Raw genomic sequence first — 22,284 nt, 5'->3', positions numbered from 1 at the left:
TGGGAATCCAGAGCACAGCTCAATAAAAGACAGTAAAATTAGATCATACTTAAGCTTGGTGTGGCAGTGTTTTAAAACTGTATCCACATCTACAAGAGTACTTAATTAAATTATAATTTATTGCTCATTGCAATATCTATAAAAAATTAGTAACAATAAGGTTGTGATATCTACACAACTGCATTTATGTGAAGATTATTATTAGGTACACTACACACAGTAAAGCTTACCAACAAGGGAGAGAGGTGTCAGTCAATACCTTTCATGCAAGAAGTAAAAAGAAGCAAATGCAAATATACAGGGTTATGTTCTGTTCTGTTTTACTTAAATTTTCTGGGACGTCATTTTCTGGGTGAAAACTGGCATTCAAAGCTTCACTTTCAGAACTCTGGAAGTGTTATTGAGGTAAAATGAAATTTTACAGCTCCATGAAGGCCTAAATGTGTCAGTCTGTATAAAGTAAACTGAGCATTGCCATGTCCCTGATGGGGAGCACATCCACTCCCCACCGCACTGGGTGCTGTGCACAGCTATGTGGGAAGGGCACTGAAAGAAGAAAGTGCTGTTCCCTTTCTTGGTTTTTCACCTGGATTGTTTAGATTTGGAGATGTCCTCCGAGCATATTACATGCTCAATCTTTTTGTCAGACAGACACAGTTCCTTCAGACACTTGCAGGGGCCCAGAATAGACCTGGATCAATTCAGAGCTCCCGTATTTGCCACACTCCTGCAACAAGGGTACACCAGGGTGGGCCAAAGAGGGGCATGCAGCCCCACAGAGCTGAGGAATTATGTGTAAGGAAGCTTGGGCTTACATTGGGTTTATGTTCTTCAGTCTCCTGCTGTGTGAGCTCCAGAGTGATTTTTAAGGGCTGCTTCATGGGAATTGTGTTGTCATGGCTGAAGTCAAGGTATGCAGCACTCATCTGTTTGAAGAAACAATGAGGGAGAAATCTCTAGTAGATGAAGCCCTTGAAAGAGAGTTTCTTTTGACACTTCCTAGGCTTTTGAGAACTGAGAAATCAAACTTAATTGGAATTTAAAGACATGATATGGTAGGAATGACCAATGACACTTGATAGTTGAACCTGAATCAAATTTACAGAAAAAGTCATTTATAGGAAATATTTCAAAACAGGGCACTTTAATATGTTTAAATGTTTTCTCGTAACCCCTCGGCTCTTTAGATCATTATTCATAGCTCATAAATAATAGTCTAATGCCCACTAAAATACATATGACAAAATGTGCTTTTCCATGGGGTTGCAAAACCTAATGTATTTTTATATCTAGGTATATTCCTAGGGTAAATCAAATGTTGCAAAATGCCATTTAGTTTAATTGTATGTATAAACATACGGATCAAAACAGAAAACAACTGATTTTACTCATTATCTTTATCATGACAGCTGTGGGCAAAAAGATTACTAGTCTAAGGGTAATCTTACTTTCTTGATCCTTAGTAGTTTAATTTTCCATGTTGGAACTAACTTTTAAACTACAAAAAACTAACTTAGTAATAATAACTATACTCTTTAAAAAAAATCTATTTTTATTTAAAGCCAGCTAGTCAATTTCTGACAGGTAGTGTAAACACAGAATACTGTTCTGTAAACTGAGAAATAGCCACCCTAACAGAGTACAGTCATCATCTACAACTTATATCAGACTACATCTGACAAAACTCACTTTCAAAAGACTTAAGCAATCATTACAACCTCGATGAGGTACTGACAAAAAGGTAAATAAAAACACAAAAAACCATTTCCACTGTGGATTACTTTATAAATTCTGTCAGTCCACTATGTATTGTATGTTCTTCAGAGATTATGACTGATCCATGACATTTCTGAGACAGCCCATTGCAGTTGCAGTATTATGGCTTTAAATGTAATATCGGACATCACCATGAGAAAAGAATACCCCCAGGAGTCGAGGACAGAAGGTAATACAGTGGCTCTTTCAGTGGTGTGGGAGACATGGCAAACTGCTGCATAGCTGAACAGTTCCCCTTTGTTCTCTGTTCAGCTATGGATCCAATTTCTCTGAATTGGGCTTATTACAATAAATATAGATGCACAACATGATTATTTATGGGAAGAAAACAGACAAAAGAGGTTGAGTTGCTGGTACCTAAAACCTCATTTTCTGAGCTTCTCCCCTTGAGGCCCTTTTCATTTGTTGCACCATTGTATTCTCATTGTTGCTCAATGATACAAGCCTAAGCTGTTCATCAATTTACCCACTCCCCCAATCTCTTTCTCTCTCATGTGTGCTTCCTCTCTCTTCCCATGTTAATAGTTCCCCTGAAATCCTATCACTTTGCTGGAGGATTGATGTAAGTCTCCAGCAATTAACATAATTACAAGCCTGATTATCTTCTAATTGCATTATGAGTATTTGGTTATTCACTACACAAATTAGAGAAAATTAAAGAGGAGCAAGATCCTGTGGTGTGGGCGGTATGCTTTCTAAACTGTTATGATCATCTGAATGCTGTGAGATAACAAGAAGGTGAACACATTTTATGTTCCTATTGGCTCACAGTTCTTCTTGTCATTGTGTAATTTCTTTTTCTTCTTTCAGCTGTGTTTCCTGTCACTGAAAGATGCAGTCCTACTTCATTTGTTTACTGACAACATACAGTAAACTACAGTAAATGCTGTATTTTTCTATATAGATTTGGCAGAGTAAAATGATAGAAATTCAAATAAAAGGCACTCAGATGATAGGGTTCTCTACAATTGAGCAGCATCAATAATTCAAATACATAATTAAAGGATACTCTTTGTGGTGGCAGGGGAACATAAAAATAAAAACCATCAAGAATTGCACATTATTGCCTGACTCTTCTTGAGTTTTTGAGGTTATTCCATTATTAGTTAAATAATCAGGGATAAATTCAAATAGTGAGTAATTGCTAGAGGGCAGTTTTAAGCCTGAAGTAGACTTTGATGCAACATAACCAATATAGGACAAAAGTCACTTTACTGTCACCAAGGCCAGCAATGAAAAGGGGTTCTTGAAATGAACAGAATGGAATTTCATTAAGGGAAAATCAAGTAACTGGATATATTTTTAAAAGAAAATAATTGGAGTTTGGCCAAAATATGGAGAGAAAAACTTATGACAAGGAAAGGGAGCAGGCTTACAGAAAACATTGTCGCTTTTGCAGTTTGGGTTGAAGATCGTGAATGCTGCTGGAAAAACAGCCATCTCATGCCTCATGCAGGACTAACCACCCTGTTACACACAAAAAAAAAAACCCAGTGAGGTAGGAGGTAAACCAGCTGAACTCCCCTGAGCAGTGCTTTGAGCATCATGTGCTGACTTCCACCCTAAGTAACTGCCAACTCTTGTGTTTTGGGATAACTCGGTACCTGTCTGGTTATGAGCCAAATCCTGCTAATGTTCCTTATCTTACAGATGTGTTGTCAAAATAAATTAACTTGGCAACACTCAAAACTGGTGTCCCTGAATGAATTTACAGGATAATTTACATATTAGTGATCTAATATCCGTAAATATAACTTTGTCTTCTGTACCAAATGACCTGTAGTACCCTCTTGGTCATAACATTCCCAGATGCAAATGGCACCCAGACACAAGGGAATAAATGGATGACATTTGCGAATTTCAAAAGTGTCAGCACACAGTCTTTGGTCAGGAATTTTGCCTTCTGATCTGGGAACTGTATAGCGTGGAATTCAAATATATGACCTAAGGCTTTGTAGCTGTGAAGTGTTCACTATGAAAACACATTTCTATTCACATAATTTCCTTGAATGTACCTGATGCATTCAACTGCATTCCCCTCTGGGTTTGGCTGAAGAATTAGGACCTAATGAACATAACTTTCTCAGCCAAGCAAAATGTACACTGCAAAACTCACCGCAATTTGCATGCAAACAAGAAATTTTAGCTTTGATATCTTCCCTGTATCTCCTTACATATCACCATGCGATTTGCTGTCCAGACTATTCCCAAAAACTTTCCATCAAAAAAATCACTAATAACACTCCCTGTCTGCAAACATCTCCTAGTGCTTAGACAGAAGTTGCAAAACTAGAACAGTGGATCCTAAATAGGGCTGCAATCCTGCAAGCCCTCACTGACTTGTTTGATCTGTCTTATTCTAACTTCTCTATTCATACCTCCTTAGGATGGGCAGGAAAAGAATGCTATTTTTCCACTTCCTTTAGGACATAAAAGTATGTCTTTCTTTGTAGAGCTCTTAAAGTCCTTAACTTCTGGACATTTACTGATGAAAGAAGCTGGCCATTATTATAACATCAATCTAAGACAAACTTAAAGGAGAAAAGAGAACAATCTTAATTATCTATCACTCTATGATGGTCATTAAAAAAATCTCACAACAACAGAAGAATTTTCTTATAAACAGACGAATGCATATTTTCATTTGATGCTGCCAAGTGTATACAGAAAACTCTGGGAACCAATCACCATGTGTTTCATCTGATCCATCCAGACAGAAAATAAAGAGAGAAACCACACACCATATGAATCCTTAACAGGATAATTTAAAAGTATTTTTCAAGTTGGTTTAAAATAGATTCAACATTATACTGAATTTTTTCAAGTACATTAAATTTTATGTAACTTTTTAAATCTCTATAACTTTAATAGTTGTAGACAGTGGGCCAAATTCAGCTTTAATGTAAAACATGTTGAATTTAATGAAAAGCTTCATTGAATTTATTGGCAATTTGCCCAGTTGACACAGAATTCAGTTTTGCACTGTCTTTCACGTTCCTCCCACTGCTTCTCAAAGCTGTCATATGTACGTAGTCTAGAAGTCTGCAGAAGTCCAGGACTGATAGTGAAAGTGGATTTAATAGTCTAATATCAAAGGGTCCATGGAGAAAAACCACCTTGCAATTTTGCCATGGAAAGTAAACAACAGATCATCATTTTCACTGCTGCCTTTATAAAAGGCCATTTTTAAAATTCTACAAATACTTTGCTCTGAATGGCATCCCTGAAATTTAAACTGAAGTCTGGATTCCCAAGTGAAACAATGAATTAGAAGGAAATAAATGAGGATTTTTTTTCTTTTGCACTTGACAGTCCCACTTTTACAAGAAATTCTGAGCATCTGATTTAGACAGAAGACACAAGCATTTCCTTGAAGAAATCCTGTGTAGTACATAAACAAAATTTCCACAACACAGTGAAACTGAGACCCAAATAAATTGTCCATAAGTGTTCTTTACATGTTATGCAAGCAATTTCTAGGATGCAATACTCATGACAGGATAGTCTAGAGCCATTTGAGATTTTTTTAAAACAGCAAGCAGGACTTAGAAGGCGACAGTAACACCATGCCACAGCTATCCTCAAATTTGAAGTGTTATCTTCCTTTTTGATGTAAAACTCCTCCACCACAGTGAAAAGAAAACAAAATATTGTTTCCTTGCTTCATTACTTTAGTAAGAAGGATTGACGACATGCTTAGCTGGCAGGAAAAAATAATTTATTTCACTGTCACCTTATTTGTTCACCTGCTGCAAGGTAAATAAAAGCTAAGTCACTTTTTATTTATTTAGCTTTTGCAAGACACCCATACTGAAATAGTCGGCATTATCTATTATCTACAACCACTCTATTATACTGATCACAGAAAATAAAAACAGTGTGAGACCATCTATAACTCTTAACTTCACTCTTAATAGTTAATACTTGGTGAATGCCTTATTTTTTTTACTCACCACTTTTCCAATTTATAATGTGATTTGAAAATAACAGCAATTTAACTTATTCCATGTTCAAAATGTTCCAGGAAAGTAAACGGTCCACACGTAGCACTTTCCAGTGCCTGGCTTTTATCTGTTATCACAGACCTATTAGTATTAATTAGTAAAATCTCTTTGTCATAACACTACAAAAAAAATTTAACCAATAAATATATTTGAAAATGCAGTTAAAAGCTGATTCTCATGTTAATTTCTCAGAGAAATTTCCCACTAGGGTGTGGCTGAAAGCAGAGAAAGTGAGTTGGGATTGTACAGAGATTACTATGCATTAGCGTAAAGAGTTATCTTTTCCTGAGAAGTGAAGAATGGTATAAGCTCCACACTCAAAATGAGAGTATAAATTTGACTCAACAAAGCAGCCTGCTTGCAGGAACTTGCTTCACTCTCTCATTTCATAGCCCAAATAAAATGCTTTTTTATCCTGCCTTTGCAAATAGAGTCAAATATTTTAAATAAAGTAAAATGTTCTATCAAGGGGACAAGCAAAGAAATTATGTTTCAGGAGATTGCCTGAAAGTGAAATGAATGCAGGGTAAGAAGGTAATATGGCAAACTCATACAAGACCACAGAAGTAAATATAGTGGTTTCATTTTTTTTCTCTTTCATGTTGTCTTCAGCCCATGCAGCCCTGAACTCTTCATTGTCACTTTGGTGGATCAGCAATTGGCTTTGACATTCGGCTGCCTGCCGCATGGGCGGACCTGCCAGAGCTGGCATAGTGGAGTGTGCTTTTCCAGAAGTCTGTAGAAAGTATTGAATTTCTACTCTTAGCCATAACAAGATGTTGTCACTGTCTCCACAGATTACAAACATGGGCCACATTCTGGTATGCACTGCTACTTCCTTTACAGTAAATAACGAGGTTGCTTACTGTTGCACTGTTTACCTATTGAAATACTGCTATTTCAAGAATGCATGAATATCTTTCAAATTTCCTTTTTATTTTTAACTTTCAAACCCTTGTTACTTTCAAATTTGTCAGAACTCTGATTTTGGAAATATGCAAAAGTTTTCTGAGAACATGAACATCATTTCCTCCCCTTGAGTTCCCCTGTTGCTATGCTAGAAATGGTCTGAGGCTCCACCTTTCAAATGGTCACTTACATATTTAAAACAATGGGAGCACATTTGGTGGGGGAAACTAAAACTACCAGCAAGAGGGAGGGCATTCACCTAAGTGGAAAATCCTGGTTCAAGCCTCTTATGTAAAAAAGACAGAAGAACAAACTGACCTTTGCTCCCTCTTGGTTCACAGACATCCATTGGCTGGTTGTCTATGTTAGGTTTTATTCAGGCTTAACCAGAAAATCCTTCTTGAAACTCAAGTTATGCTGAAGTTGGTATATTTCTGGTAAAAGAAAAAAACCTTCTCATTTCAGCTAACCAACATTTTCCCTGAGAGAGTCTGACAGAGTTCTCATGGTAAAAAGGTATTTTTAAATTTTTATTATGATTCAGTAGTGCTATATTTATGTACAGTACATTACACTCTGTGTTTACTTAATCTCAGAAGATATAACAGTAATATATGGAACAGTTATGCACAGTGGGAAGACTTTATGTATACATTTGATATATTAACCTGCTATTGTTGTATGCTCATGGAACAGCAGTGTAAAAATATAAAATACTATAACACTTGCTCTTTGATGACATTATTATGCTAATAGATCACCTTTTTTGTCTTCTGAAGAGATTTTTCTTTTCCACTGTAAAAAGTCACCACCTCCCATTATTTTTTCAACACTGTTTTATACACATTTGCCAATAGCAACTTCTTCATTTTCCATAAAATTCTGAGGCCAAAAAGGCAAGATATGTTCTGTGGTAGACTTGACATCATACTAGACCACACTCACGTGTGCACTGTGAAGAAATATGAGCATCCTCAGCTTCTACCAGACATGTTTGAATGCTGGCTTTGCTATATTCTGCAGCTCTGGACCAGCAGCCATGACTTCGGTCTATGCTTTCAAGCTAAACCAAAAATGTAGAAGCTGTCTCCAATGTTTCTTTTGGATAAGTATATAAGCTTGCTCTCAGTATTTTTTAAGAAACACTGGATTTTATTATACCATAGTTCTGGACTTGCTGTAGTCTTTCAGTCCAACAGTAAAGGACAAAAATAGACAAATCAAAGAGGTAGTTGAAAATATTTTGGCAGAAGGTCCTTGCACAGGAGACCAGGGACTTAAAGTGAGAATTTGATGTTTTCCTCACACTCATAATGTCTTTTTTTGTCAGGAGCTGAAAATCTGGTTAGCTGTCTCCAGAGCAGTTCTCTTGGAGCACATTTACAGAAACCACCAATGAGCTAATAACAGCTGGGAAATAATATCCTGGCACCCACATTTTATCTCGGGACTGCAGCAGGTGGCAGTCACTGTTGTGCCATAATTTTCCTCTATTTTCTAGAAAAGTTGTTTCTCCAGCAATCTGCGCAGAATTCGACTTTAGCATCAGTAGTTCTGAGTGGAAATTCATTTTTCTCTGTTCACTGCTATTACCAAGAAACTTCCTATTGACTCAAAAATGTGTCTTGCATTAATGCTCATTCTAAACTACTTCAGGCATCTTATTTGTCCACATTTTCCTCATCTCCAGCATCTGGTTGAAATGCAAGAGAAAGCCTGGGCAAAAAACTAAGAATACCTCTAATTTATTTTTTTTTTTTTAGTTATTTCAATATAATGGATGGCTGCAACTTTTTTTGTAAGTTTAATTTTTCTGCCTTCATTTGTTTTCATGCTGTTTACATTTTATTTTTTGGTACTTTTTTTTATTTTTGTCACCTTAGTTGAGGATGTTTAGAGCTGCTGAAACCCTGCAGGAAAGGCTTATATAACCATGGTTGACTCTTTACAGCTTGGTGAAGGAAGCATAAGTATTTCTCACTTGTGAGATTCTGTTTTTCCATTCTGCCACTTCAGTGGACAAACTTTCTTGCTGTGACACACTTGATAGATGTTAGAAGAGATTAGATGAGGCTCATGGAGGTTGGGGCTACGAGAAGCAACTGCCGAGCGTACGTGGCCATATCAAATGAAAGACCATGCTGTACTCACACTGTTTGCTGGAATCAACTGCTACCCTCCATGCATTATTTTCAGAGACAAAGGGGGAGTGTGCTCCAGTACAGGAATTCTTAAAAACTAAATTTAATATCCAGAAATTTCTTTTCTATATTTTGAAATTAGCCAGCAAACTTTCTGTCTTACTAACTAGGCCAGTATTTTTCTAAACAGCATCAGTTTGCTTCACTTTCAAATTTACTTTTGGAGAATTACCTAGTGCAACTGCTCCAGTACATTTAGGTCCCTGTTCACTACATTTTCTTCCAAGTTATTTTGATAAATGGACATGCTGACGTTTCCTAACCACAGTAGATGATTTTACAGAACATCTTTGAGGTACAGACCAACAATTTTCACATATGGTAAAGTTCAAGTGAAAAACACCGCATACAATTCATTTATCCTTTGGAGAACACAACTTAGTGGAACTCTGGGCTACAAAAATACAATGCTATTTGGAAAAACAAGTCACTAGCCCAACTTATACACTTCCCACTGTGGTTAAACACATCCTTTAACAAGAACAAAAACCTCACGCATTTAGGATTACTGACACAAGCCAGTGTTTATGACTTCCATGTATTTCTTTCCCCCCCCCCCCCTAAATCTCAAGACAATTTTAAAACTGTATTGCTGCTTTTTTCTTGGTACTGTAGTCCTAAGGGAAACTTAAATAATATAATTGAAAAAAAAATAGAAAGGTGAAATGTACCCTCCCTCCACCATCATACACTCATTTTAATGTCTTTCCTCACACTTTAAGCCAATTTTCAACACACTGATTAAATTCACTTGAGTCCATATTTCACTCAGATAACTTTAGAGCATCTCTCTCTTTTCTTCTCTCCCCCAAAATTCAGTTTGTCACTGTAATGTTTGTCACAGGTCTTTATTTTTAATCCCCACCATTTTGCCTCATTTACCATAGTAATATGCATGAAAACAATCACACTAATATTTTAATGATTATTAATAAATTAATCATATTATTATACTATCACTGCTGATCATTCACTTTAACTTGTCTGACAAAGAACTGCTGTAATGAAATAGTGACTAATAACGAGGCTTTATGACATGGCACAGTCACTGATTTTTCTAGAAGAAATGGCATTGGAGGGCATCTTCTGTCTTTCCCATTTCATTTGAGATAACCATAATGATTTTGTTAGCACAAGACCTTAGAGTCCTTAAATGGCTACTGGTCCATTATGTTTGGAAGCACTTCCCTAAATAGGGTATGAAATCATATATTCATTTTTTACAGAGACACTAACGGGGAGCAAACAATGACAGCTGAACTTAACGCTACTCAACATTTAAATTTAGCTGAGGAACTTCCATCCTAAATTCAGAAAATATCTTCTTAAACATAAACACTGAAATATATTGAAGATGCATATTATACATGAACTATTTTATTATTAACCTTGTCTGACATCTAGTAAACATTTCAGAAAAGCTCTTTTGGTCTCTACTTCATTGATTTTAATGGAAACCAGAGACCTATTCTATAAAGTACATATAGAAGGCCATATACCACAATGCAAGTAATTTGGCATACATCCATAAGTCTTGAAAGGAGAGGCACTTAGAAGTGTGAATGCGAATTGCTTTGCAATCTGCAGTGTGGTAATATAGCTGTCAACCATATTTCATGTTGTGCAGGACTAGGGATAGAAAGCACATCTGAAACACATGATTTTTACCTCACAGAGACTCAATGACTGACATCCAAATACCCTTTTTTTCCTACTGGGGTCTAAAAAGCCCTGTGAAGAAGTGCAGTAAAGAAGACTACCTTTCATAGAATGTGAAGAACTTACCTAAAATTTGGTTGAAATATGAAAAAAAATCCTTCTACAGAGGTGCATACAACATTTAAGAAAAAGAAGATCAATGTACTTGCATACAGCCAGAAAAGTGAAAGTTGGTGGTTTTGGAATGGAGGGTCTGTGACTCCCGAAAAGGTTTCAATTCCTTCTGAGTTTGCACCCTTGAGTTTACCTTTGGGTTATGGACTGAAAAAAATTATACTCAAAACAATACCTATCAAGCTACCAAGATGCTCTTTTCTTCAAGATGAAATAATTAAAAACCACCAAGTCTTGGCACCATTTCTACCTGAAATTATCTGTTCTATAAGATTCTCTGGCTATTTAGCTTCACTGAAAAGTCTACAAATTTTGCCATATCTCATCTGAGTTCTATCTTTTTACCAGATCATGAACACATGAAAATCCCTACTTGCTTCTGCTTTCATTATGAAAGTTTCCCCACTATTTATACATGGCCATCTAAATCAGACAGTAGTGCTGAATTAATGCATTACAGTAATCTGTAATGTGTTAATTCATTTGTAATGCATCTACATTCATCTAAAAAAAGACATATTTGACTCCTGTAGCAAAATAACGTGATTTATGTGAAAACCTTTATTTTCTTGTACAGCTGGTTATCTCACTTTCGACTACTGTTTTATCTGTTACATGTTCTGAGCAAGCCATCAGATTTCTCTATGGTGCAGTTTCTTCAGGTAAATGCTATCAGGATAGCATTTACTTACCTCTGTAAAGATGCATAGACAATTTAAGAGAAATTACATAAATACAATTATTACTTTGTGTTCTAACCACTGTATAAGCCATATATAGGAAAAAGAGTAAAGCATTCACAAAACAGACATTTTAAAATGAAACAGGTTTTAAGAACTCAGATTCTGGAATGAGGTGAGGTTTTGAGTTATATACCCAGTAATATTGCAGTGAATGCAATACTGCTGCATAGATGGAAGTAATCTTTCAAAAACCTCTTCACCTCTAGAAACCTTAGAATTTAATAACCAGTTCAAATTAGTCCAATTCAGGATGTAATCCAAATAACTTTTCTCAAGAAATGATAAAGAAAATACTCCAGCACGTTTGGTGTCCTGCAGCTTCTACCACACACTCAGTACATGTTTCATGTTATATCTCCCTGCTTTTCAGAACTCAATTATAATTAAAAAAAAAAGTTTCAAATTGCTAAGAAGGAACCCAATGCATTTGATAGTAGATAAAGTCAGGGTCAGTGTCTGATTCGCTGGCGCTTTCCCAGGCATGAGACATGTTTTCCCCTGGGGTCATCAGGTCCAGGCAAGCTGCGTTCTTTCTGCCAGGCACTTTGTAATGTGCAATGAACAGTGTCATTTATTTTCATTTCCTCATACTTAATTGCATGCTTCTTGCTTCCAATATTAAGTCAGCAGGCAGGTGGTAGAAGCAGTAAACTAAACTACTACTAGCTGTCGGAATTACGGACTGTGCTACTCTCCTTTTGAAACAACCCGATTGTTTACAATTCAGCAGAAACTGCTGAACTGGAAAAACATTTGCTTCCATTGCACATTCAATAGAGATTTTTTCTTTTATTCTGAAAAAAAGAAAACCAAAAAATGCTTAGCAAACACACACTACTTAAATTTATCAACACTTTATCACAGTAGTAGGAAGAAATATATAAAGTTACTGGTTTTTCTAAGTGTATCAAAAATACTCTTAAGATATAGATGGATGCCTGCTTTAGCCAAATAACATGTCAGTAATAATACTTCTGGAAATAATTAACTCAGTAGTAAGCTAGTTAAAAACTTAATCATCATGCCTTAATATAGAAAGAAGACTAATTAGGTATGCAAAATTTACGGTTATTGTATTTGGGATGAAATTATTTCATTCATTGTAGAAGCTAGCATTTATTTAATTTTCACATCTTATAATTAACAAAATAAAGTTTTATCAAAGATCTCACTACAGAACTTACTTAACTTGACCTTCATGATGCACCTGGACTTTATTTCTGATGTATTTTACAGATGGGTATGTCACCTAGATTTAGGGTGATTTAGATCAAGTCAGATGTATTGGCATATTTATGTCACTTATTGCATTCATAAGTAGCACTTTGTAAGGTACAAGAACTTTTTCAAGTAGTAACTTTTGCAACAGATTTGTGTTATTGTTGAAATATTCTGCTGAAACAGATACTAAAATCACTCCATACTGCTGTTAAAAATTACATAGGGGGAAAATTAGAGTAATAATAAATATATGTATGATCCTTAAAAAATATTATATTATTATTTCATTTTTTATTATTTATATTTCTTTCATTTATTAATTATATTATTATATTAATTATATTAAAATAATTTTAAAATTATCGCTCCAGTGACTACACAAGTGTTTTAATAAGAAAGGAGGTGCCAGCTATTCCCTCTGAAATTATCTAATAATGCTAAATCATAAATACAGGATTTCTACAAATATTTGCTTATTTGCATAATAATACAAGTGTTAGCAACATAGCCAGCAAAAATGCATTACATCAGAACATGCTCTCCATTTTAGTTCATAATTTTTATGTATATGTCCTTCTATGCTAATTAATAACTCTATACATTTTCCTGTTTATTATAAACATAGTGCTGTTCACTTTCTGTAATAACCTACTAAAAGATTACTGATGCTGTTATCACAGGATAGCATATTTCAGCTGCAAGAAATACAAATACAGCCAAATTCAGGTTCAACCCTGCTAAATTTTTCATGCAAGGTTCTACATGGAAGACTTTACACCTTGGCATTACACCCTCTTGAAGCCAGTGGAGCTCTGAGCTAACGAAGGATTGCCTTGCTTGCCCAATAAAATGGAATTGTGGAGTTTCATATCACAAGGAATGAGACATCCCATTTAGAAATAGCAGCAACATCACAGCAGGCACACTTTATTAAAGCGAAGTCCATCATGTCTGAAAGAAAGATATAAGCAGGTGGGCAAAAATTAAGTTACATTTTTAACTTTTCCCACTACCAACAAATCTTGACTGAATTTGTTTATTTGTATAAAAAATCTTTTTCTTCATAGAATCTTTTGGTGCATCCAGACCATCCTAAACAAACTGAAGATCCAATTATTAGGAAATGAGTGGGCAAAAGTTTAATATCTTGAAAGCTACGGAACTGTCTAAAACATCAAATTTTGATTTTCTTGTATGATGTAGCTATTAATATATTTAATTTTATTTCTTTTCAGTGAAACTCAGGTTTGCAGACATAGTTTCTCAAGGTACTCAGAAACCTCATTAAGTTCCAAAATATTCATATAGTCCCATTGAAATCAATGGAAGTTAAATGTCTTCTGAAAATCCCAAACAGTCTTTTTTCTTTCCATTCTTTAGCATTAAAATATCATAGGAAATATGATTTTTAAGGCCTGAGTTTTAACCTTATTAAAATACCTATTTTCTAAGTGGCAAGCTGATTTGTTCTGCCTTACAATCAGTGGTGAAGGATCAAGAAAATGTGAGGTGAGGTGAGCAATTTGGAGTTGACCACCACTTTCTACATCCAATTGGAAAAATTCAGGGTGACCCTCTTTTTGCCCCTTACCAGGGACACCTGAAACTAGGTGAGATGCATCATACTTTAAAGACTAAAAATAATTTCTTTTGGATGCATCTTCAAAAAATGGAAGATCTTTTTCCTGTAACTCTGACCAATGTTTTTTGCTCCACCTCCCAGCTCCTCTCTTGTAAGGATAAACCCAGAAAAAAAAAAGGGGAGGGAATCCCAACTGAATATAAGGAAAGCTTTTAAATTCTGAAGAAGAAAGGGATTAAAATGTTTCTCTGCCCGCAGGATTCTCTATTGCCAAGTTCTTGGTTAACAGTACTTTTGAATGATTTTGCATTACCAAAGTTCACTCACATAATGAAGAATGAGTATAAGTAGCAATTTCAGTCCTTCCCTAGCCCAGTAATGCACGGTGTAATAACAACTTTTAGAATATAAAGACATTCCTTTTTTTAGTGAGGGGGGGTTTGGGTATGGGGAAGAAGGGAGGAGAGAGGACAGGACAATTTACCACTTAATAGAATTCCTGGCATCCAGCTTAGCTAGCAAAATTTCTTAAAGAAGTCCTGGGGAGACCTAGGTATGGCACACAACAGAAGTTACCTAGGAAAGTTAGTGCACTCAGGAGAAACTGGAAATATCAAAGGGAAGGGACTATTAAAAGTCTTTAATCTACACAGTTATGCTGCATTTAGCATGCATAGAAGAACAGACCTCCATCCACTGAAGAGTCACAACATACAGTTTTATTATAAGCACTGTTTTCATAATCCAAAGGGGAATGAGTCTTTCCTCACACCTCACACTTCACAAAGTCTTTCCTCCCAAAGAAAACCTGATGCAGAAGTACTTTCCAGCTCTTGTCCTGCCAAAAAATTTCATTAGGAGAGATGGAGAAAGTAAGATGGTGGCAAGGTGAGCGACATGGATTACAGCCTGCACCAGGAGAGACCCAGGATCCATCACTAGATTAAAAAAGTAAAACAGTAAATTTTTCAAAATTAAATGCCTTATACCCAAAAGACAACTAAATCTCCCTTTCTGTAAGAGAAGGCCATAGTTACTAAGCCCTTAGCAGTCCCTTATCCCTGCATACTCAGGAAACCATTAGTTGGGAAACTTTCTGAAGTGGGAACCCTGGAGGCCAAAATTTCCACACATATAATTGATAGACCACTAACAGCTACCAGTTAAGTTATATAGGTTAGCTGGGGAAAAGAATGCTTACTTTGAGAATTCCAATAGAGTTTGAATGTAAAAGACTACGCTGCTCTGCATGGTCAATGCATGGTTAATGCATTTACATTTCTCCTGGCATTATCCAAAAAAGACATGTCTCTGTACTGCAGGCATTGATAACTCAGGATGAAAATGCTCCTGGCCTTATCCTGCAGCCGATCAGGGGTATTTTGAAATTAGGCAAGATAAGCACTCACAGTACTAAGCATAAAAGTCTGTCTGTAGAGTCCAGCCTGACATGATTTTGGAAATTAAGGGTCTTTCCCAAAGGACTGCACTGTTTGTATTTTTAAAGTCAATCAAAAGTGTTGATTTTTGCAGACTCAAGATCAAAGTTCTCTCTGAAAAAATCATACCATTTAGAAAAATTATGATCCTCCAAAGATACATTTATCAAACTTCAGCCAAGGAGACTGCTGAACATAACTATGACACTAGCAGTGACACGTTGGCCTGCCTGCAACACAAATTGCTTAGGGCTAATAGAACCAAACCATCAAAAAAAAAAAAAAAAAAATCAGAAGTGCAAAATTCACTTCCTTATACCTTTGTGGACTCACTCCATATTTTTGACTGCCATTGTGATACTGCATTTGGAAGCATCCAGAAGTGCTTGAGGGCTGGCTGTAACTAAAAGTATCTTGAAATTTAAAAAAGACAATCTAGCATTTATGCACAGAAATGCCTTTCATGTTTCTATTTAAAGAACATCCAGTCTGTAATCTTGCAGATCACTCATTCACAGGTTATGTCTATGTATCTACAAATTTCCAAACTGCAGTGTTTGTTTTTTGTCTATCCAGATGAATACCCCAAAAAATACCACTTACCCTTTGACATGATAAATGACTCTTGTGGGGATTTTATTGCTAAGCTGCAAAACTCCAGAGAGTCATGCAATAATGCAATCTAATTAGTCTTTGAGATGGTGAAACATCATTCAGAGGAGAGATACTTTACAAATAATATTATCAGGATTGTCTTTTCCCTACCTCTTCTATAAAATTGTCTTCATAGACATAGATGTACAGAAATACACTGCCATACACTATCCAAATGACTGTCCTGGATAAGATCATTTCTGCTTAGACAGACCATTGTTTCTTGCTGAATTTCATTTAGAAAGGCTTTTTGAGTTGTAGACAGAATCTTTACAGAGTACACATTGATGAGTACATGTTGAAAATGCAGAGAAAAATATTTTTAAGTTCTGTCATTTCCTATACTGCATTTCAATTTCATTTTATATGAAGGCATTTGAAAGCAGTGGAGAATCTAGTTTGAACCTTTATTTTTATTTTAGTTTTCTCATGTCTAAATTATAAAAGGCAGATCCCAATTCTTTGGGTACTGCAATTTAATTTACCTCCAAAGATGCATTTTTTTCTTCTTCTTGCTATATAGTTGCTCACAGCTGAAATTGTTCAGTCATAATGAAAACACACTTACTGAATTCCAAATGCTTACACAAGTATGCATTTGGGGAATAGTTTCCTTTTATTTAAAGTTATCTGCAAGGAAAAATATTGGTAAAATATACCATTCTTGAGAGAGTTTTCAGAAAAAGTTAAGCAGAGTTAAAAAAATATATTTCAGGTGACTATTCTATTGAGCTTAAATTTGAGTAACTCTAGTGTAATACTGATGTCTAATTTTGCTATCATTTCTGCTCATTATTTTTCCCTCCCCTCTAAGAGTACCATGCAGTTCCATAAGAGGGCTGGATATGTTAACTCATCCCTAAATTTCTTACCCTTGCCCCTAGCAAAAGGATTGCAAATTAGATAAAGTAACTACTTTTTTCAGACTGTGATACTGAACACGTTTCAAGCCATTCACTCATTAGAAAAGAGTATGACTTTCTTGAGCTGCATTATCAGAGCCAAATGTTTCATAAACTACAAAATGACATATTTATTCTGTTTGGGTACTTAATTCTTAAATTTGCTCATTCTTTCATGCCTAACAGAAAAAACTAGGTTATTGCCTGCTCAGTCAGAAGCAAAAATTGAAAAATAATTACACTGTAGCAAAGGCACAAAATTCTTAAACTTTGATGCACCTTCCAAAAAGTTACCATTAATTTCTCAATTTTCTTTTTTTCTTTATCCCCCCTAAACCCTTTTCTCAGTATTGCAAGTTCATTTACTAGAAAAATATGTCTGCTGAATGGAAGCAACCATTTATTCTTTATCAACACCTTTGCAGCTAAATTATACTGAGGGTAAGTATACTTATTAAAACACATCTATTGAACAAAATTTGGATTAAGTACTTTTCTGTAATCTTTAAAGTTATATAACTACAAAAGATAATGTTAGTAAATGAAACATATACTTGGCTAATTAATGCATGCAATTAAAAGTACATAATTGTCTTTTCATTCCCATTTAGGTCTCTATTCAAAAAAGCACTTAAGAATATCCTGCTCTTTAATGTGCCTACTGTATTCCTTTAGGCATATGACCAACCAAATATTTAAGGATGCACTTAGGCTTGTGTTTAAGAGGTCTGCTGAAACCAGATGTTAGTGTAGAAGAGCATGCAAAAGAGAGCACTCATCCCCCTTGGATTGAAAAATCTATTAAAAATGCTTCTCCATCAAAAAGAAGCACAGTAAAACATGAGTTCACTTCAGTTCATCCCAACTGAAAGGAAAAGCAGGAAATGTTCTCAGAGGCTGACAAAACCTGCTGTTTCTATCACTAAGCCCAAAGAAGTAAATCAAAGTAATGAGTAAATACAGAAATTCACAGCACTTGCTGCACAACCCTCTTCAGAGTTTCTTGAAATCAGTGTTTAAGATCTTCCTAAGTGAAGAGGACAGAAAAAGCTGTCATTACACTAGCTGTTATCACAACTAACCTCTACATAATTAAAGCCTTTTTTCATATTCACTTTGTTACTTAGAAGCCTGTCTGCTTAGTAAACTCATAATGCAGCATAGACTGTTTGTTCATAGTTTTGCTTTTTTCACTACCACAATACCATAGCAACCCAAACACCAAATATTTATTTTCTTTCTCAAACACTGGAAGTTATTTTATGAAAAATTTTATGCAAATTGGGCAATACGTTGACTCATTCTGTTTGTCTCTCTTGCTTGTATCTCTAAGGCACCTATCACCATGGTGCATAAATGCTGTGGCACTGTAGTTATTTGCCAGCTTTCCTGTATCATAAGCAGTGTCATCATTTTTGTCCACTTTTATACAGCCTTTTTATATAAACTTTAAAAAAGTATCAGCTAGGACAGAACAGTCATGTATTAAATGTAAAGAGATGCTTTCTGCGGCAATAAACAGAAATCAGTAATAAAATTAATCATCCTGTTTCCTTCAGTCTTCATTTACTCTGAAAATACAGTAGCTATTAGTAGAAGGTACTCTTTTGATAAAAGCTTCTCTGATTTAAAAAATCCTGGACTCTACTTAAAATCACTTGCATTCCACCTCCAAACCAGCTCTTATAACCCACAGCTGCCCACACAACACTACACTGTCCTAACAATTTTTTGTAGTACATAATTCAACTTATTTCCCTCCTTAGAACTCATTCAGAGTGCATCATCCCCTAAAACCTACTGTAATCATTTTAGCTCCAGACCAATGTCATCCTACAAACAAGTTATGTTATTGTGAGACCCAGGCTCTGTAAACAATCCTGCAGAGCTTCCATGCTACTACAAATACAAAACAAACGAGGGACAAGAAACAGTGACATTTGTAAAGACACACCTTCTTCTGATGGTAAAAGTTAATATTTTTTTTCCCCCTCCTCCTCCTTTAATAGCAGTCAAATGGAGAGCACAGGAAACTGCAAGTAAACTTTATATTTGAAAAAAAACTAACATGGGCCAAAACATTGTGATGGTGTATTTGGCTCAACTTAAAATAAAATGATTTGTCTCCCAAAATATTAAATGGAAAAAGTATAACAAGAAAGAAGTGAAATGGAAAATTGCTAAAGCTGAAGAACACTGCACAGAAAAAAAAGCAGCATTTTTTCTAACAGCTCTGAGATTACATGAGAAAGAGAGAAAGGATGTGGAGGAGGGGGAAAGGGATAAAGAGGTAAGACAAGGGAACATGAAGCAGACTGAAAACAGAATAGAAATAACTGTTATGGAAAGACTAAAAAAATTAAGAAAGAGCACAAAATCAACAGAGGCACATTCAAGACTTTAAATATTCTGCAGAATAGGTTTTCCATAAAAAGCTTAAATGTAATTGGACTGTTCATCATTTATAAAACTGGACTTTTTGTAGTTCATCTTGCCACAGGCCAGACTGCTTCCACTTCTCTTACCTACAGCATGTTTTACTCTGTGGAGTTTATCTTAATCTCTGCAATTCTACATCAAAAGATATCATAAGATACAATTTTTAGCCAATGTTTTAATTTAAAACCTTTTTTAAACCATTGGTAAGATAGGCTTATTACTGGAAGGTAAGTGCCTCCAAACAGAAAAATGTCTCACTTTTTAGTTGTTCTCAAGGATGGCAACAAAGTTTGACAGCTGACATTTGGGGAAGCAAAAAGAGCTTGAAATACTACATTAATAAAGCATATTTTGACTTTCTTAATGGAACATATACAGGGACATCATAAAAATAAAATACTCTCCTCTAACTTTAATATTCAGATTCTTCATTGATCATGATGCTTTATCACCAATGAAATGTACTGCATTTTTAGCACATCCAGACTCATATGAAATTGATGATTTTTATATATATATACAGCACCTTACATCTTCAAAGAGTTTGTAAATAGCAACACCTTCATTCTCATCCTATTTCAGTAATGCAATATGTAAGACTTGACATCAGAAATATGTAAAACAAGAAAATTTAGATTTTTTTCAAAGTACAACTGATATTAGAGAGATCTAAAATTTCCACTGATATATGAGAAACTCTGCCTAGATAAAAACTAGGTCTCTGTGAATTTCCACTCTGTGGAGGTGGGCACAGGCATGAAACCTCTTCCTTTGCAGAAAATAAATTAACATCACCATTTCTTTTCAGTATTACAATTTTTTTTTTGTTGACTGAATGTGCACAACCTCTGCCTTCCAAGGCATCAAATAATATCATTGATCAGACATAAATGAATCAGTCAAACCTGTTCAGCTCATAACCGACCCTTTTTCTATGTTCTAGAAAAGAGTGGTTGTATTTCTGTCTAGCCCATGGCTATACATACAGCTATATTGCTAAGGCATTGCTTAAAATCCTGTCTCATCATATATAGTTTTATATGGCTGCATATGCTATATTTCAATACATTTTTGAAATGACTTAACTTGATGAACCTTCTTGCAGCTGGCCGACTGAATTTCAAGATTGCTAGCAGAGCTAGCAATTGCTGAGAGTTCAACCCTTTTGTATAAGTGACTGATAACTCTGTGACTGCTGTTAAATTAAATGAAGCTCACCTCCCCCTAGATCTGAAATCTCTTCAAGCTGCTTTTTTAAAGCCACATAACAAGTGTTTTGTCCTGACATTACCGTTCCACTTTTTCTTCCCTGTCTTAAAGGAATTTTCGTTCTTCTAGTTCTCATGGGAAATTGTGTTAAAATTCAGGAACCTGACCTTAGGTTGCATTGAATATTCCCATTGACTTCAGGCCATAAAAAAGGAAAACTGTGAAAAAGAGTTATATTCTGTCAGGAAGAATATGGCTCCAAATGCTGGAATCATCCTGACAGCTCTATTTCAGAAGTTAGCCAAGGAGAAAGAAAGGGCCAGATCTCTTGAAAATTACATACACATACCTCACACACATGTATACACATACAAAGCATAAAGGAGAATAGAAAAGAGAACCTGGAAAGAAACCCTGCCAATTTATCAAGTGGTAGATGAATTATCCCCAAGACTATCATAGAAGCAGCAGCCACCCCATTTTAAGGTGAAATTTTATTTCAATCTCAGCTGCAGCATAATCTCAGATCCATCCATCCGTTTTCTGCCCACTCCCCCTCCTTTCCCCTCACAGTCCCCCTGCTCCCTTCCCAACTCACATGTTGAGTAACTTCGAGGCACCACTTCTTCTCCAGTACCACAGGTTTCATGGGCCTGTCTAGGTAGGAATTTCAGGAAGAAGGATTGAATTGCTTAAAAAAAAACAGGTTAGTAAAAAATTTATTTCAATAAGTTTTCATCCCAGTTGAAGCTTATGAATTTTGTGCACATTTTTGATAATTTTTGGTGTGTTTCAGAGTATTTTCAACATTCTCCCCACCACAGAACATTTTAGGGGAAACTAGGGGAGTTATATGGAAAAAATTTGGAAAAATGGGTCTATTTGAGGTGTCCAACTCTTACTGTTGTTCCACTTGATATCTACTATTTATTTTTCCTGCATGATGGCTCTGCTTCAAGCTCTCTGGAAATTACACTACACAGAAAGTTAAAAAAAAAAAAAGCATTGGAATTTTCCAGTGTTTGGTCTTCCCTAATACCAGAAGCACATTTCACCTCTGAGTTTAGCAAGCAGACTCTTAGGTGCTGTTTCATTATTGGCTTAAGCTATCCTAAGTATGGAGTGTGCCAAGAGGCAGGCCCACTCACCACCTCCCTCCCTCTCCTTTCCTCAGACCAAGGTAAATACTCCTCTCATTTCATCATCAGTTCTCACGCCACCTCAGAGTCAGCCAGATCAAAAATACAAAATGATCCACCTAAGATCTGAGCCACACACTAATTTTCAGATGGTTCCTGACACAGCTGACCTTGAAGCCAGAAGTATGCTCATTCTCCCTAGGGAGACAGCAGAATATGCAGCTGGAGGAGGA

At 35.7% G+C, this 22,284-nt stretch overlaps 2 long non-coding RNA genes across 3 annotated transcripts in view; both read right to left on the bottom strand.

Moving 5' to 3' along the window:
• Positions 1 to 846: 846 nt before the first annotated feature.
• On the bottom strand, positions 847 to 4,309 carry LOC115949537. Its single transcript, XR_004082985.1, has 3 exons — positions 4,155 to 4,309; positions 3,153 to 3,243; positions 847 to 926 (listed from the first exon to the last, which is right to left on the bottom strand). It is a non-coding gene; the product is annotated as an uncharacterized LOC115949537 (long non-coding RNA).
• A 6,946-nt stretch (positions 4,310 to 11,255) lies between these two features.
• LOC115949536 overlaps positions 11,256 to 22,284 on the bottom strand; it is a 21,163-nt gene continuing 10,134 nt past the window's right edge. For both annotated transcript variants that reach the window (XR_004082984.1, XR_004082983.1), the window contains exons 4-6: positions 21,511 to 21,603; positions 13,466 to 13,638; positions 11,256 to 12,260 (exon numbers count right to left, since the gene is read on the bottom strand). This is a non-coding gene — a long non-coding RNA (uncharacterized LOC115949536). The remainder of the gene's footprint in view (positions 12,261 to 13,465; positions 13,639 to 21,510; positions 21,604 to 22,284) is intronic.

This window comes from Geospiza fortis, unplaced genomic scaffold (genome assembly GCF_000277835.1).
Source record: "Geospiza fortis unplaced genomic scaffold, GeoFor_1.0 scaffold53, whole genome shotgun sequence".
Classification (NCBI taxonomy): Eukaryota; Metazoa; Chordata; class Aves; order Passeriformes; family Thraupidae; genus Geospiza; species Geospiza fortis.
The sequence above is the reverse complement of the archived record's forward strand: the minus strand, read 5'-3'. Positions and strand labels throughout refer to the sequence as shown.